Below are 17,798 nucleotides of genomic sequence, written 5' to 3'. Positions count from 1 at the left end.
ACAAAGGATTATAAATGATGGAAAAATACATAAAAATATTTACTAATCCTAATCAATGGAGGTTGATCTATGTAATGCAAGTAGACTTCAGTAATGATGTACTGTTCATAAGCAGCAAATCAACTAAACAGAGCTGAAAACAAGGACAAAAACCCCAAATTTCAAGAAGGGTAATAGGCTCAGTCAATCATCGCACCTGGGCTTCATAGAAACAGGGATGAATCACACTTTTTCAGGCTCGGGAGGTGCAATGCATACTGGTTGACAGTGACATATAATGTGATGGGCCAAGGAGCACAACTAAGGTGGGTTTTGGCTCAAAATTGCAGATGATTTCAGTGATTTAAGTTGATCTATGATGGACAGTAAAGAGAAAAGTACAAAGGAATGATCTTGGGAGGTTACTGAGCTACCAAATGGGCATATAGAATGCTTGTAAGTTAAATGTTCAATTCATAAACTAAACCAGAGATTGACTAAAGCAACATTGATCTACTATGCAATTACAGAGCAAGAGCAGTTCGAAGGCTATCTGGATAACTTCAGGCTCTGTCTATAGTTTATAAAACAAACAACAACAATAAACAAACATCTATTCGATCCCCAGTGGAGTTTCCATTTTGTTTCCGAGAAAACTAGTGTCTTTTCGATCGACTAGCCCTCTAGGATTGGCAGCTATCCTAGAAACAAACAATCAAAGCAATTTAGGATTTCTTCTATGTATGATAGATAAGAGAGAGGCAAAGGAACCAACCTGGATCTTCTGCTTAACTCCTTGCTTGATCTCTCTCCCCCTTGACAGAGCTTGCAACTCCTCTCCTACTTATCCCGCTTAGAGAATACCTGTAGAAACACAATAACAAAACACTGTCAAAGCATCTTGATCTATTATATCATAAGCATTGCAGAATCAAAAATACAATGAACATACAATGGCATTCACAAATAATAACATTCACAATTGCACATTTGTATGGAAGAAAACTCAAAGAACTTTATTAAATAGAAGGGAGAATTACAACCCAGCTGTCTGATCCAGCATCAAAGCCCTCTTCACCTCATGAAAAGCAAGATCACACCAACAATACAATGCTCTTTCTCAACCACAAACTATCAACACTTCCTTGCAAATTACAAAATTCCAGCCTCTAGATCTCTGTGATGAGGGATCCATTTATAAATGTGTGCAAGGGTGTAAGTCATCTCTGGGGTTTTGATTAGTGTCATTCCACTTGTTGTTTTTGGTTCCACTTGGATATTTCTTGGATATCTTACTCATCCCTGGGCGAATTCAGAGAGGCAAGTGTCATAGGAGAAGTTTCTAGAAGATTCCATGAGCATCAACTTAGCAAACTGCCTCGGGAATTTGTCCATCCTCGCTCATCGCACCCTATAGAAGGCCTTATCAGTATGCATTGCACCTGGCTAGTGTAAAAGTCAGTACACATCACACCCTGACAGTGGAGCAGTCAGTATGGTCCAGTTTTGGCCAGTTCTGGATGGTTTTTCAGGTGGAACTTTTGGGGAATGATGTAATCAGTTGACCATGATCCTTTAGGGTATGAAACAACACTTTTAGGGGTTAAAAAGCCCTTAGTTTATCGACATATAAGATTGGGGTTGCAGTGCCCAAATGTGTCTATAACACCAAGATATGTTCATTATACATAACACCTTCCCATTTTAGCTTTTTTTCTTCTCAGTGAGTTTTAAACCTGTTAGACTTAATTGTGTTATGAAACATGCCCATTCCACAAATAGATCCTCTAGAAATCCAGGTTCAAATGCATTAATCCAATAACTTGTAACATAAGAAGATCATCAATCACAAGAGATATAGGTCATAAAGTAAATCCTTTTCTTATGTAAATGCTCAAGGATGTGAATAGAAAGAGTATGTATTCCCTCCACCCCTTTGATATCATCTAGTCCTATTTCTATCTTCCAACCTCTTATCTCAGATTCCGCAGTAGCCAATATTTGTTTCTCATCATGCTTCTCCATATATAATATGCCACCTTCTTCTTTGGATTCGTCTCTTTAATCCATTCCTTAAGCTGTCTATTTTTTAGATATTTCTCTTTAATAACCTATTACCAAATACCTTTTCCCTGGAAAATTTTCCATAATTTATTGAAAATTAAAACCTTATTAAAACATTATGTGTCCTTTATACCCCACCCTCAATCCTTCTCATGTCTCGCAAGCACCTCTAAATAGACCAAAAGTATCTTAATCGTGGATTTAGGCCTAGCCCAAAGGCACCTAGCTATAATAACATCAATTCTTTTGGTCTAAAGATACCGAGGGGGAAAATATATTGAGGTTTGATCCCTCTAATTTCAATGAAATCATCTCCTCCCCACTTGTCATGAAATTATTTGAAGATGTCAATTATTTAGAGTTTTGTCAAAGAGTGCAGGAAGTAGGTTACCATGAGCATCTCACAAGTATGTTTTCCCTCACCTTGAAGGAAGACAAGATCACCATTGCAGGGACTGATTTCGTGCTTTCAGTGGATTCCATCTCTCAAGTTGCAAGCATACAAAACCATGGTGAAAATTGGTTCAAAGGCATGAACTACCTACACGAGTACAAACTCTACTTGAAATCACAATACAAAGGAGTTCACTCACATGTTTTCCCATTCAGATACTTGTTGGAGAGAAATGCACCATTGATGAAGGTTGTCATGAAGTTCTTCACATGTGAGGGCATATTTTCTAGGCTATATCAATACCACATAAGACTGCTCATGCACTTTATAGCTACCAAGCCTCTAAATTTGTTCAGCTACTTGTATAGGAGCCTAACCAAAATGTCTGAAAGGTTGCAATTGAAAGCCAAAGTGCATTGTCCTAGCCTCTTTCGCATTAGCCTGCTAAAGGTTATAGTACTCCATCAGTTGAAAGAGAAGAACATGAGATGGGACACCTTCATTGAGGCAGCCTTGAAAACCCATATAACCACTTCACCAAGCCGGCACCAAACCATGTCAGTACAACCCATGGAGGTGGGGTCATCAAGCAAACATGATGAGCCTAAAGTTTCCAAAACCCACCTGATCCTAACTATCTAGCCTAAAATACTTTACATTCCAGTCATCTCTTGGCTATGATTTCATAGAGAGATCCCTCTCTGGTTTTGTAGGGCTAGATACCAAACTAAAATCCCTGTATGTGGTTACCTCTGTCGATCTCCTCATTAGCCTAGGACATTGTGGAGGAATATAACAGAGGGCATGACAACTAGGGAGTGTCGAGGTGTTCTAGTGAATGTAAGGTTCCCAAGCCATGGAAAAATGTAATGCTAGTTGTGAGGTCATGACTGCCAAGGTGTGTTAGAGAATGCTAGGGCATGCTAACATGTACCAGATAGTACGAAGACAAGTCAAACACGCTAATATGTGCCAAGTGCTAAGGTATGCCAAGATGTACAAGGGTGTGACAATGCATGCCAGGGACTCTCAAGGAAACAAAAGGTAGGAACAAGTTAAACTACAAGGAAATGAGCACATAATATGGTTAATAAGTCATCAATTTATCTTTTCCATGAGGGGCATGCTAGGTGCACCATCACTAGGTGCTAATAGGTGTCAAGTGCAAAGTGTCAATGCATTATAAGTGCCAAATCTTCCTCCATTTCTTCTCATCTAGTTTCCAATAATTGATCTCCAACAAATTTAATATTAAACCATGCCAAAGCATACCAAGTCATCTCAACACATGCCAAACATGCTAAGACTTGCCAAGTGCCAACATGTGCCAAGTGCCAATGTGTGTCACGGAGTGTGATGCATGCTATGAAGTGGAAGAGTGTGTCGAAGAGTACTAAGGTGTTCTAGAGAGTGCTAATGCATGCTGAGGAGTGTTGGGGAGTACTAGGACAACACAAGGGAGCACTATGTCAAAATGCATGGAAGTGAATGAATATGAGGGTGTGTCGAGGAGTGTCAATGAGTGCTAGTTGTCATGCCAAGGAGGGAGTGACAAGGTATGCTAAGCATGGGTAAGGCATGCCAGGGAATATCAAGGAATGTCAAGAAGTGCTAGAGTGTGCTAGGTAGTTTTGAGGTGTGCTAACATGTGCCAAATAGTGCCAAGGCATGCCAGGTGCTAAGACATGCTAGGATGTGTAGGGTGCTAGAGTATGCCAATATGCATCAAGGAGTTTCAAGGCGAAAAAATGAATAACCAAGATAAAATGCAAGGAAATGAACACATAAGAGGGTTAATGAGTCAAGACTTTATATTTTTCAAAAGGGGCATGCTAAGCACACTAATAATATGTTCCAATACATGCCAAGTGCCAATGTGTGCCAAGTGCTAATGTTTGTCAATGCAATATTATGCCAAGGTGTTCCAGGGAATGCTAGGGACTACAGGGCATGCCAACACATGATAGGGGAGTGCTATGCTATGCTAGGGCATGCCAACATGTGCTTGGGCATCCTACTCATGGAAATATGTTCTAGGTACAAAGATGTTCCAGGTACAAAGATGTTCCAGGTACAAAGATGTTCCAAGACATGTGAGGTGCCAAGGAATGTTAGTGTACTATTCCAAAGCATGTTAATGTGTGCCATGAGTGTTGAGGAGTGCTATGTCTCTCTCATTAATAAAATTGATAGAGCTTGATTATGTATTAAATAATATAGTTCCTACACACACTAGTGGAACTTTATTTAAATGAAATTTGGTAGATACTAAACCTAATAGAGATGAATCATGTGTTGACTCATAGGAAAACTATATTCTTATGACTTGAGGTAAATGATACACACTAATTACTTATTAACAAATTGACTGACTATTATAACCACTGTTGGCTTATATGGGCCTGACCCAGGTTCGGAAGAATTATTTAGCCAAGCAAATCCCGTAGCTACCGGCCCTTTCGGCAACAGTTTACAAAGCGCAGACTGAGGTCTCACCCAAGGTAGCAGGGGAGGGTGTTGGAACTAGGTTTCCGCACCCTTGGGATGTCTAGATGTGGTTTGGAGGTTTCGCACCCCGTTCTGCAACTTCGCGCTATACTGTATTCACACAGATCCCGAATACCTCTTACTGTCTATTAGCGCGCAGTCTACAGATCTAATCTATTGGATGAAGTATTGTAGCTCAGATCTACTTAGAAGGGTCTTTAAGAAAACATTTAACAGATTTGGCCAGTTCACGTACTTAGAATACACTTAGATTCACACATATCTATAACATAAGCATATGCACTTAGATTAAATAGTTATATCAATCATTCATACAGTCAGATTCGCGATAGCTCAAATTGTAACACAGAATTTGCAGAAGAAACTTATCTTTATTTCCACTTATCACCAATACATCCAGATCCTATGTGCGCACTCAGCTGTAAGGGTCCACGCACATAGCTGCAGACTCTTCTAGGCCTTTGCACACACAGCTGCAGAGCCTCTATCCACTACCCAAACCCTCGACTCGGACTTACAGATGCTTACAGAGTGTTCTCCTAAAAAACCCATTACAATTCAGATCCAAGATCAAACCTAGAAGCACTGCCTTTCCCTCATAGAGTCGTGCTCTATTTATACCTGTCTATGGTCCATAGACCAACTTACTTCCTATTATTCTATATTATTTTTCAGGTGAACAACCCTTTGACTTGGTCTTTTACATTTCGCACTCCGCATATTTTGGAGGTTTACAAAGGCTCTCAGACTCAAAACTGTTATGCGAGGCCTCTGCTACCCAACAGTCCCCCAACACAATCATCATGACTTGTCCCGAGTCACTCATTGGTGCGGCAAGACGCGTTGCTGCGGTTCACCTCCTTCTGAGTGGCACTCGTCGTCCTACTTCTTCTTAGTTGTCTCCTAGCATGCTTCATCCGGCTCCTTCTTCAATGCTTTTACCACTCCTGGCGACTGATGATGCTCATTCTACTCTGCTCGGTTAACACAGAACACGCCCTCATAGGATTTTAGCTTGAGCGGGGGAGCCACATACGAAACCTCCTTATACCACTGCATCCACTTCTAACCTTCGTATCTGCTCTTTGCATTGTCTGCTGCAGCTTGTGTTGCAATTTTGCAAGACCGTTGCTATTGTTCGCGAGATCCCAATCCACAAGGTCTTTTAGAGACGACTTATTAACTTCGTTTTGACCCATGGTCTCCATTTTTCCATCCTTCCTTTGTATTGTTGCAGTTCGTCGTCCTGCCCCTGGGCGGGGCGACGACATCCGGACCTCGCACCTCAGTCTACATTCTGTAAGCAAGTGACTGGTCCATTAACAATTGGTAGCTAGAACAGTCTCTTTCTTCGTGGCCTACCAACCTTTAAAAGTTGTAAAATAGTTGCTGGGGTGTCTGGTTGTATTTTGGTAATAGATGGAAGTTATCAGTGTTGTGCTTTCCCCCCACTTGAAAAATTGCACACCAGAGCGGGGCTACGGTGCCTGGTCTTGCCTATGCCTCTGGTCGCAGCAGTGTTGGTCCCCCCATCACCACAAGGTTCACTGAGACTGGGCAGTGATCTTTGTCGTGTCCCTAGCTTCTACACTTTATACACCATACTTTCTCCCGGACTTCTGGTCGTAGCACCTATTCTTGTTTTAACTTCTTCATTTCCAAACATAAGTTTTGGATCTGCGCTTGGATTTGCTAAACTCCCAACCCCGAGTCTTGTAACGAAGTTTCATGTAACCTCATCGATGTCTCTAGTGCTTCGGCCTGGGTTGAGATCTTCTGTTGTGATAAAGTCGTCCTCAGATGTGGTGTTAGGGATGCCATAAACCAAGCGCAGTGTTGCGCATCCGTCAATGTCATGTTAGCCTTGTGAATAGTACTTTTCAGTCTTTGGTCCAAATCCCATAGGGTTTCACTAGGCATCATCGCGATCTCTTTGAACCCTATAATCGACTATGTTTCTAACTTCGGTCAGCTAAACTCCTTCTTTAATTCAGTCTAGATGTCTGCTGTCCCCGCCGTTGGGTGATCGCTTGAGTACTTTATGTACCATGTCAGTGCTTGGTCCTGCAGTGCAATGACTAAGGTGGCCTTTCTGATATTATCATCTGCAATTCGTTGCACGTTCCATACTGATGTTAATACGAACCAAAAATGTTCCTGTTGAAAAATGTGCAACAAGAAATGTTAAATTTAGAATGTGCTAAAAATAGGACTCCTAAAAATAGCAATTTGGCCAGTGAGGTCATTGGCCACCTTGCGTGAGAGGTGAAACTACTAAAAATAGAAAGTTCCAAAAATAGCATTTCTGGGTCCCTTCCTATTTATAGCAGTCCGTGGTTTATCAATAGGAAGTAAAAACGAATTTGATCTTAATAGCAGTTTAAAATATTAATTAATTAATCTCCATGAGTTAATTAGTTAAGGAAAAACAAACTTGAAGTCTATGTGAGGACATGCAACAATTTATCTATTAATTGGTGAATTTATCCATCAGTTAAAGAGATAAGGATGAGTTGTAATTAGTTGGCTCAGTTAACTGAGTCAAGTCCAGTTAGATTAATTTAAAAGTTGTTAAATTAATTAGATTCAGTTTGTTAATGCTTGCATGCATGTAACAACTGGTATTTTCTGATAACTGAATATTATAGCTTAAATAACTCATGCATGTCAATTCAGACAAAGACCCAGTTGAGATCAGAGAAGGGATAGTGTACTATCAGTTGGATGAATATCTTTCCTATAAAGGAAGCTCATCCATGATGAGGATTTATCTCCTTGAAGTTTGTGCAGTTATTTTAGAGGTCAGTGTTCTGTGTGAGGTGAGAATCACACAGGTTGCAGCTGGAGGACTCAGGAAAAACTATGCATAGAAATAGGAGGCTTGGAGGGTAGAGGAGAAGCTTTGTGAGAAGCCTTTGACTGTCTATGAGTAGCAGAGGGATTGTACTAAGAGTTGGATAGCTTCCGAGCTAAGGCTTTGTGTAATCCGAACTATATTTCCACTTGTATGATAATACAGAGATGGGGTTTTAGGCAGGTGCTTTCCCCGGGTAAATTCTTCTATGTTATGTGTGATTGATTTCTTCTTATCAGTTATATGTGTTCTTATTGATGTTCCATGTGGTTGATTAAGCTTCCGCTAAATTATTTGTAGAAGTAGATCAAGTGTTTTGCTTTAGTATATTGCATTACCAGGTTGATCTACAGGTGGGAAATTTCTACATGGTATTAGATCTAGCTGATTTGTAGAAAAAGTTCTACATGGTATCAGAGCTAGATAATTTGTAGAAAAAATATACAAAATTTCTACATGGTATCAGAGCACAGGCGATCAAGGAGAGAACAATATACTGAGAGGAGATTTCAAAGTTTTGAGTTTTGGGCTGAGAGTTTGCAGAGAAGATCTAAAAATTTCTGTACAAAATTTTCAGAATTAAATAGCATATTTGGATTCTTTACGGAAAAATACCCAAAATAAAAAAATGGTTGAATCGGAGTTCAGATGAGGGAGATATCGCTGATTTAAAATCAGTTCTTTTTCTAGAAAATTTCGTGACGGCGGGAAAGTGGAAACAGATTGGTGTGCTAGCCAAGAACCTATATGCACTTGAGGTACAAGATGCATGCAAAGCCTTGAGGAGCAAGGAAAAGGTTAGGTACTTGGTGGTTGAGAGGGAGAGTATGTTACCTCTCAACATGCAGTGCCAGAACAAGTCTCAGACAATTGTGGAGGAGCCACGATTGGTGCAGCAGCTTCAGGAGGTTGTGGAGTAGCCACAACTAGAAAAGCTGAGTGGAGATCGATTAGAGACATCTACTCATGTAGAGACCTCCAGTAGGGGGAAACCTCAAGCCAGGTGGGTTGAGGGATCACATGCAGCCATACCTCTAGGTAGGAGGTGGGGCGATATAGAGTCATCCCAAGGAGGAGGGGCAGGATCCTTGAGGTACCCAACCTCTTAGATGAGACCTTGCTACAGGAGCCCCTATGTGGAGTAGCAGGAAATGACTGATTGGGTAGACACAGATGCGGATGGAGCGGCAGAGAGAGCTATAGTGCAGGGAATCCCAGGATAGCATAGAGCATGCAGGCTGCAGCACTGCAAGAGGCACAAGTTTGTTGCACAGTGCAGGGTAGCACAGAGAAGGGTGCAATGGTGCGAGATGCATGGAGATGTTGTAGTAGCGCAGAGGTCAAAAAGGGAGCACTTGTCAGTAGCAGGTAGAGCTTCAGCATCAAAGTATGTTCCTAGCCTGATAGAGTGGTCAGTTGGGAGTGTTTTTCTTCCAAGTGTTGTTGGAGCAAGTGGACTAGGTAAATGTGTTGCATGCAGAACATTCCAGAGTTACAGGATCGGGTTTGAGAGGAAGCCTTTCTTGTTGAGAGGGAGTGTTGAAAAATGTGCAACAAGAAATGTTAAATTTACAATGTGATAAAAATAGGACTCCTAAAAATGGCATGTCTAAAAATAGCAGTTTGGCTAGTGAGGTCATTGGCCACCTTGGGTGAGAGGTGAAACTGCTAAAAATAGAAAGTTCTAAAAATAGCATTTCTGGGTCCCTTCCTATTTATAGCAGTCCCTGGTCTATCAATAGGAAGTAAAAATGAATTTGGTCTTAACAACAGTTTAAAATATTAATTAATTAATCTCCATGAGTTAATTAGTTAAGGAAAAACAAACTTGAAGTCTATGTGAGGACATGCAATAGTTTATCTATTAGTTGGTGAATTTATCCATCAATTAAAGAGATAAGGATGAGTTGTAATTAGTTGGCTCAGTTAACTGAGTCAAGTCCAGTTAGATTAATTTAAAAAGTTTCTAAATTAATGAGATTCAGTTTGTTAATTATTGCATGCATATAACAAATGGTATTTTCAGATAACTGAATATTATAACTTAAATAACTCATGCATGTTAGTTCAGATAAAGACCCAGTTGAGATCAGAGAAGCAACAATTTACTATCAATTGGATGAATATTTTTCCTATAAAGGAAGCTCATCCATGATGAGGATTTATCTCCTTGAAGTTTGTGCAGTTATTTCAGAGGTCAGTGTTGTGTGTGAGGTGAGAATCACACAGGTTGCAGCTGGAGGACTCAGGAAAAACTGTGCATATAAATAGGAGGCTTGGAAGGCAGAGGAGAAGGTTTGTGAGAAGCCTTTGATTGTCTATGAGCAGCAGAGGGATTGTATTGAGAGGTGGATAGCTTCCGAGCTAAGGCTTTGTGTAATCCGGACTATATTTCAACTTGTATGATAATACAGAGATGGGGTTTTAGGCAGGTGCTTTCCCCGGGTAAATTCTTCTATGTTATGTGTGATTGATTTCTTCTTATCAGTTATATGTGTTCTTATTGATGTTTCTCATGGTTGATTAAGCTTTCGCTAAATTTTTTGTAGAAGTAGATCAAGTGTTTTGCTTTGGTATATTTCATTACCAGGTTGATCTATAGGTGGGAAATTTCTACATGGTATTAGAGCTAGCTGATTTGTAGAAAACGTTGTACATGATATAAGAGCTAGTCAATTTGTAGAAAAATTCTACAAAATTTCTACAGTTCCGGGTCTTTGCCTCTTGCGCCTTTGAATACCAGTAATTGGATCACGCTCGTCATTGTTACCCTTAAACTACTAATGTTCCTGGTCCCTTCAATCCTCCAATTTTCTTCTCTCTCGAGTCCCCGCATTTCACACCAGACACCCATTAGGCAGATCCCGGTCCCAGCAATGGAACCATTTGTTGGCTTATATGGGCCTGACCCAGGTCCAGAAGAATTATTTAGCCAAGCAAATCCCGCAGCTACGACCCTTTCGGCAATAGTCTGCGAAGCGCGGACTGAGGTCTCACTCGAGGTAGCAGGGGAGGGTGCTGGAACCAGGTTTTCACACCCTTGGGATGTCTAGATGTGGTTTGGAGGTTTCGTGCCCCGTTCTGCAACTTCACATTGCGTTGTATTCACACAGATCCTGAATACCTCTTACTGTCTATTAGCGCTAGTCTACAAATCTAATCTATTGGATGAAGTATTGTAGCTCAGATCTACTTAAAAGGGTCTTTAAGCAAACATTTAACACATTTGGCCAGTTCGCGTACTTAGAATACACTTAGATGCACACATATTTATAGCATAAGCATATGCACTTAGTTTAAACAGTTATATCAATCATTCATATAGTCAGATTCGCGATAGCTCAAATTGTAACACAGAATTTGTAGAAGAAACTTATCTTTATTTCCACTTATCACCAATACATCTAGATCCGCCCTGCGCACTCAGCTGCAGGGGTCCGTGCACACAGTTGCAGACTCTTCCAGGCCTCTATGCACATAGTTGCAAAGCCTCTATCCACTACCCAAACCCTCGACTTGGACTTACAGACACTTACAGAGTGTTCTTCTCAAAAACCCATTACAATTCAGATCCAAGATCAAACCCAAAAGAACTACCTTCCCTCATAGAGCCACGCTCTATTTATACCTATCTATGGTCCGCGGACTGACTTACTTCCTATTATTTTATATTATTTTTCGGGCAGACAACCCTTTGACTTGGTCTTTTACAACTTGCGCTCCGCATATTTCAGAGGTTTACAAAGGCTCTTAGACTCAAAACTGTTATGCGGGGCCTCCACTACCCAACAACCACTATGACCTTGGACACATAATGAAAAATACTCCACAAAAATGGTCTTAAATCGTTATCTTTTAACAAAAAAATAGTAACAGGTACATAGTGTCATAAAAAACTCATTGGAATGATCAGTGATGACGAAAAATTTTTGATCGTCACCAAAAGTAACCAAAAAGAGCATTGGTGAGGGTCAATAAAAGATCATCACTAGAAGTATCACCAAAGAGAGAATTAGTGATTGGCCTTTAATGACCCTCACCAAAAGTGTCACCAAAGAGAGAATTAGTGACTGGCCTTTAACGACCCTCACCAAAACTGTCATTGAAAATGGCTTTGGTGACAAACATTAAAGGACCATCACTATATACACTTACAACAATGATTTTTTAAGGACCGTCACCATATGCGATATTGGTGACAGACCTTAAAGGTTTGTCACAGGCATGAATTGTCATCAAAAACTCATTGGAATGATTAATGATGATGAACATTTATTGACCGTCACCAAAAGTAACCAAAAAAATCATTAGTGACGGTCAATAAAAGATTGTCACTAGAAGTGTCACCAAAGAGATAATTAATGATGGGCCTTTAATGACTCTCACCAAAAGTGTCACCAAAGAGAGAATTAGTGACAACCCTTTAATGACCCTCACCAAAAGTGTCATTGAAAATGGCTTTGGTGACAAACCTTAAAGGACCATCACTATATACACTTACAACAATGCTTTTTTAAAGACTGTCATCGTATGTGACATTGGTGACGGACCTTAAAGGTTTGTCACAGGCATGACCCTCACCAATGACCTTTTTTCTTGTAGTGTAATCTGCAATTCCCCCTCCCACATTTACCTGCTTTTACAAGCCCTCCAAGTAAATGTGAAACAGAGTGCCACTATGACATGACCTAAGCTCCTAGCTCTAGTTAAGGAAGTGGGGCCTACAATTGAGACTTACTAACCACAAACTAACATCCTACAAGGACTACATATCACCCAGGAGTTGAAGAAACACCCCAAGTGGTCAATCCTTGAGTTGGAACTTTGTTTTAGTGACCTAGACTCCCAACCGCACCCTTGACATTGCTTGCATGCGGTTGAAGGCCTCCAACCACACTCACAAGCCTTGCTCCATGTGGTTGTGACCTAAATTGCTCAGTTTAGTGCCTATGGTCCCGAGATCTGAGCCACAATTACAAGCCAACCTCCAGAACCATACCCAAAACTCCCTGAGAGTTCTCATAATGATAAATGACATAATGACAATGTTATTCATACAAAACTTGGACACGGACTTAACCTAAGCAGGCCCAACCATGACATTCATTTTTTCAAACATATAGTGAACATGTAAAATAAAGGTCATGAATGCATATCTGATTATAGGATTCTGAAACTTATCTAAGAATCACCAAGAAGGTTTAATTCCTTCTCATAATAGCTACAATAACACTTTTTATCCCATGCATTCATTAACCGTCATATACTTATCAAATCATGAAAAACACCATAGCTAAAGTAAATGACATATCCATGCTTATAACCAACATATAACTAGATGATTAACCATGAAATAACATCCATCAAATCATCATAATATCAAGTATAAGTGCTCATAGAATAGAATAGGAAAATAAATCTTATTGATTGATGCAAAAGCCAACCAAGTCAGGGAATTCCACATACCACTGGACCGTAGATTAAGTTGAACCAAATCTTTCTTTTAGCCAATCATGCACATGCCATATTCCAATCTTGAATGTGAGATCTTAAGACATAAACACCCAGGGTTCCTGGAGATTAAACCACCTCCACCCTCAGGCTACCATGATCTCGCCAAAACTGGTCAAGAGATCACGAAACCCAAATAAGTTTGGATGCTTTAAGGTTTCTTCACCATTACCTTGAGGAATTTTCCTCTCTCCACCCACTTGTCAAGGGCTTCCTGGAGATTAAGCCACCTCCACCCCCAACCCTTGGGAATTTTTTTGAGACCACCTCAATCAGTTCCAAAACCTTCCGACAATCCAAAGCTCAATCAGAAAGAATCCCATCACACCATGGTTTTCTAGGAAATGGCAAGGAAAGGCCAAAACCACTACAAAACCAAGAAAAATCCATGCAAATGACAACAAATAAACCAAATAAACCAATGCATGTACCATGCATTCACACATCATCTAGGAAATCACACATGCAACATGTTACTTACAAAATATTCTTGTTGAAGTTGTTGATCCACCCTTCTCCTTGCTTTCCTTACTTGTCCTTTCCCTTACTTTGATTTCCTTCTCTTTCCCTTACTTTCTTGCTTTCTCCTCTTGGTGTTATTGTCTCTCTCTTTGAAACTAATTCCAAAACAAAACTAACAAAAAGCTCCCAACTAATCCTATAATGCCTTTTTATTATTGATGCCTCTAATTCTTCATTTTCCTTCATTTTTCCTTCAATTTCCCTCTCATGCAAATTTGTGACCCTTCATCTCCTTTTTCTCCTATTTTCCTTTATTTTCCTAAATAAAATGCCAAATAATGTCTCTTTTCCTTTCCCAATTTCCTTAGCCATAAATAGACCAAAAGTGACACTCACTAGAATGTTTTTCCCAACATTCAACTTGGAATACGTGTCCCATGAACTTGTATTATTTGGGCCTTTATTAACCTTTATTACATGAACTTTTAATCGAGGGCTATTACACTGATACAAGCTTTACACCATTTCAACTTGTTTATGGCCTGGAAGAAATTATGTCAATCGAGTTTCAAATCCCATCGCTAAAGCTCATTGTTGAACTTCTATCTAGCACCTCAACAGAAGAGGAGTCTGACACCACTGCAGAAGAGGAACATTTGTTATCAATGCATCACCTGGATGAGACTCGTTGAGATGTTGCACTAGCTTTTGAAGCACATAAGTTCTTAGTTAAATCTCAATATGACAAACATGTTAAGCCTCACTCTTACGAAGAGGGAGACCTTGTTTTAGTTTATGATCAAAAGCACAACCTCTTGCGGGCATGAACACTTCAACCATTATGGATCGATCCTTATATTGTCACTAAGGTTCTTTCGAAAGGAGCCTATGAACTTCAGGACTGTGATGGAATCTCATTCGTTGAGCCCCGCAACTGGTTCTATCTAAAATTAATTATGCCTAATGTTTCATTAGGCACATGCTTTGTCATTTTATGCATATAAGTTTTGTTTCTTTTGGTGTGCTTGTTGCTTTGGCTTACTTTTGGTTATATTTGGTTATTTGTCTGATGCATGTTTCTCTTTTTTCACAGATGTCAACCTCACTCTCGCCATATGTCAGATAATATGTGGATGGTTTCAGTCATCACACATGACACATTGCATCAGTTGCCCCATTGTTCTAAATTATCTCCAAAGCGATTACCTTGTCCGGTTTCATGTCAATTGATGTAGGACTCTTCATTTCCTACCTTTGCAGAATATCTTCCTATCAACTTTAACACCTCATATAGGAAGTAGTTTGACAAACATTTTAGTACCTTCGAGCTTGAATTCCTTAGTGACAGGTTTCTATGCGTTTGATTGGGGGCCTTCCTCATTAGCTCCCACTTTGAACAATTCTAAGAGTGTTCATCATCAACTCCTTTATTCACACTCACTATGTTTTATTGTGCATCTTGGAGACCATAATTTTGATCGGCGGCCATCCTCGTGTCTGTTAACGATTTTCATCATTGGTCAGTAATTAGATGATTTTTGTCATGTTCGACATTAACTCATTTATTCACATGTATAAACATGTTATTTAGGATGCAGTAACCAAGATCTTGGTTAGAGGCTTAAATCACTCAACCTTGCTTCCTCTCCCAAGCTGCGACTACTGTTATTAGAGACAACTTATCATTTTGATAACATTATGACCTCCCTCCACATTGTGCCTATCGATGGACATGGAAATCATACCTTCATTGGATATCATTATGACTTTCCTACTGAGCATGGGAATGCCCAACTCAGGACATAATTTTATATTTTGACATATGTTGTTGTTTTCAGGTCTCCTTCCATTCTGAAGCTCTGACACTCTCTCTCTTCAGTCACAATATGTAAAATATTTCGACCATTGTCTTCTTCTCTGACCTCACACTTTAGGGGGAGAAAAAACCTCCTCATAAGCTTAGAGGAGAAGACCAACTTGTAATGGAATAAACCCTAATTCACAAGCCTATTTTCCATAGTAACACACCCCAAAAAATGGCAAAGTGCATGCTAACACGGCCCTATGACTAGCATACCTTGTTAACCTAGAAAAGCACACTCTGTCTCTTCAATAATGGTGTGTTACTTGAATTTCACGAGCTTGTGAAGGGAAATCACGAGTTAACTCACTATGAATTTGTCATTAACTCAAAGTTGACTTTAAAAAGTTGGAAAGGATCACCTCGAACTCATCTTTAGAAGTGTTACACAATAATTTGTCACTGAACTCATCTCAGTCCCTCCACTATGTCATACATTAGATACACATGTCCATATCTTCCCACTCATGCAAGAAGATTAAACAAGTGCTCTCTAATACTGAAGATTGACCCTTTTTGCCTAAGTTTTTTCATCATCGCAAGTGAACCCTTTTAAGTCTGTGACGATCCTCTGTTTTGAACTGTATCATCGCGACGTCGTCGTAGGTGTACACGTGTTTCCTGTGATGGTCGAATTTTAGGGCTCGATGCAAGTCCTCAAGATATTAATTGCGATGATTGGTCCAAATGCATTGCTTCCTTGCGATGTCGTCGCCAAGACCTAGTTTATGACTTGCGACGATCCAGATTTGGCGAATTAGTTCAAACAGTCGAACTTCTGGGTGATTCTAGAACTAGTTGTTGGGTTAGATTGGGTTTCCTTTTCTCCTCTAGGATGGCAGTTCCACCTTTTTTGAAACCTCCCTTGAGGATAAGCTCCCTCTCCCTCATTTCATGGAGGCTCCTCCTATAAAAACACTCACCATTTCTATGATCAGCTAGTTACTGGTTGCTAGTTCCTAGTTCTTGGTTTCTGGATTGAAGCAGATTAGATAGTTTTGGTGTGAGTTTGACAAGTTTCCTATGTGAGTTTGTTGATAGTTTGATAAGAGTTTGTGGAGTGCCTTATCCTTGTGTTAGAGCTTGCGAGTGAGAGAGAGATATCATCCATTTGGGAGACCCATTCTTGAGAGTGAATACTTGAAGAAACATACTGGCTGGACCCTCCGAGAAGGCTTGCGATGTCAAGACTTGGTTGTAAGCTTTGCTCTTGATTCATTTTAATACAATCAATGATGAATTCCTATATCTTGTGCACAATTTACTTGATAGCTTATGATTTCTTGACTTTATAAGTAAATAGATCATTGTTGTTCTCGATTACGTGCTCTGTTATTTTCTTATGGTGTTTTAGGTCGATTTCTCATTAAGGAGAAGGAAACAGAAGCTGGAGCGGCGCAACGAAAGCTTCATCAGACACCAGTTTTGAGGTAGGCCTCTAATGATGACTATTTAAGGAAATCGATTGTTTTTTTTGTTTTTGCTATGACTAGACCCACTCTAGGGCTAGAGGGGTTGCCTCTGCCCGCAGAGGGAACACTTTCCTACTTCACAAGTTGGCGACTCCACTGGGAAGTCCTTTTTATGTTTTATTTTTGTTTACTCTTGGTTTGTCTTTTGATTTAGTGTCTCTTGAATTTTGGGGTTGCACCTTCAGTTTTTGGATTACCTGGGTCAATCTGGGAATTCCCCTTACTGTTTGGAAGAATAGCCTGGTGTTTTTTAGGTGTTGTCACTTGTCTTTTCCCCTTTTTAAACTTGTCATTGAAGATAGCTTAACAGCTGTGACGACATCGCCCTGTCCTCTTTAGTAAATCTGTGCGTCGCTAATTACCTATCATATAGTCGTGACTTTTCCTGAAATTAGACCGTTGCAGAAGATAGGTGTACCCCTGTGATGACGTCGCTTAGTTGTTGTCTCTACACTTGCGATGATTGGCTTATCATCACAAGTTTCTTGTTATAGGCTCGCGACAATTCCTGTGCAAGTTGTTTTTTTCAACTTTACCTCCTGAAACCATCAGTCTTGCTTACCCCCTGCTGTTTTCTGTCTCCCATCAGCTTGTTTTGATTGCTTTGGTTAAGGCTTGTTTCTCTTTGACTTCATTTGAGTGAGTCTTGTGTTTTAGACCTCGTGACCTAGCTATTTGAAGTGCTTCAAACCA

The sequence above is a fragment of the Pinus tabuliformis genome, chromosome 8, assembly GCF_031772625.1.
Source record: "Pinus tabuliformis cultivar Carrire ecotype Pingquan chromosome 8, CPIR1, whole genome shotgun sequence".
NCBI classification, from domain to species: Eukaryota; Viridiplantae; Streptophyta; class Pinopsida; order Pinales; family Pinaceae; genus Pinus; species Pinus tabuliformis.
The sequence above is the reverse complement of the archived record's forward strand: the minus strand, read 5'-3'. Positions refer to the sequence as shown.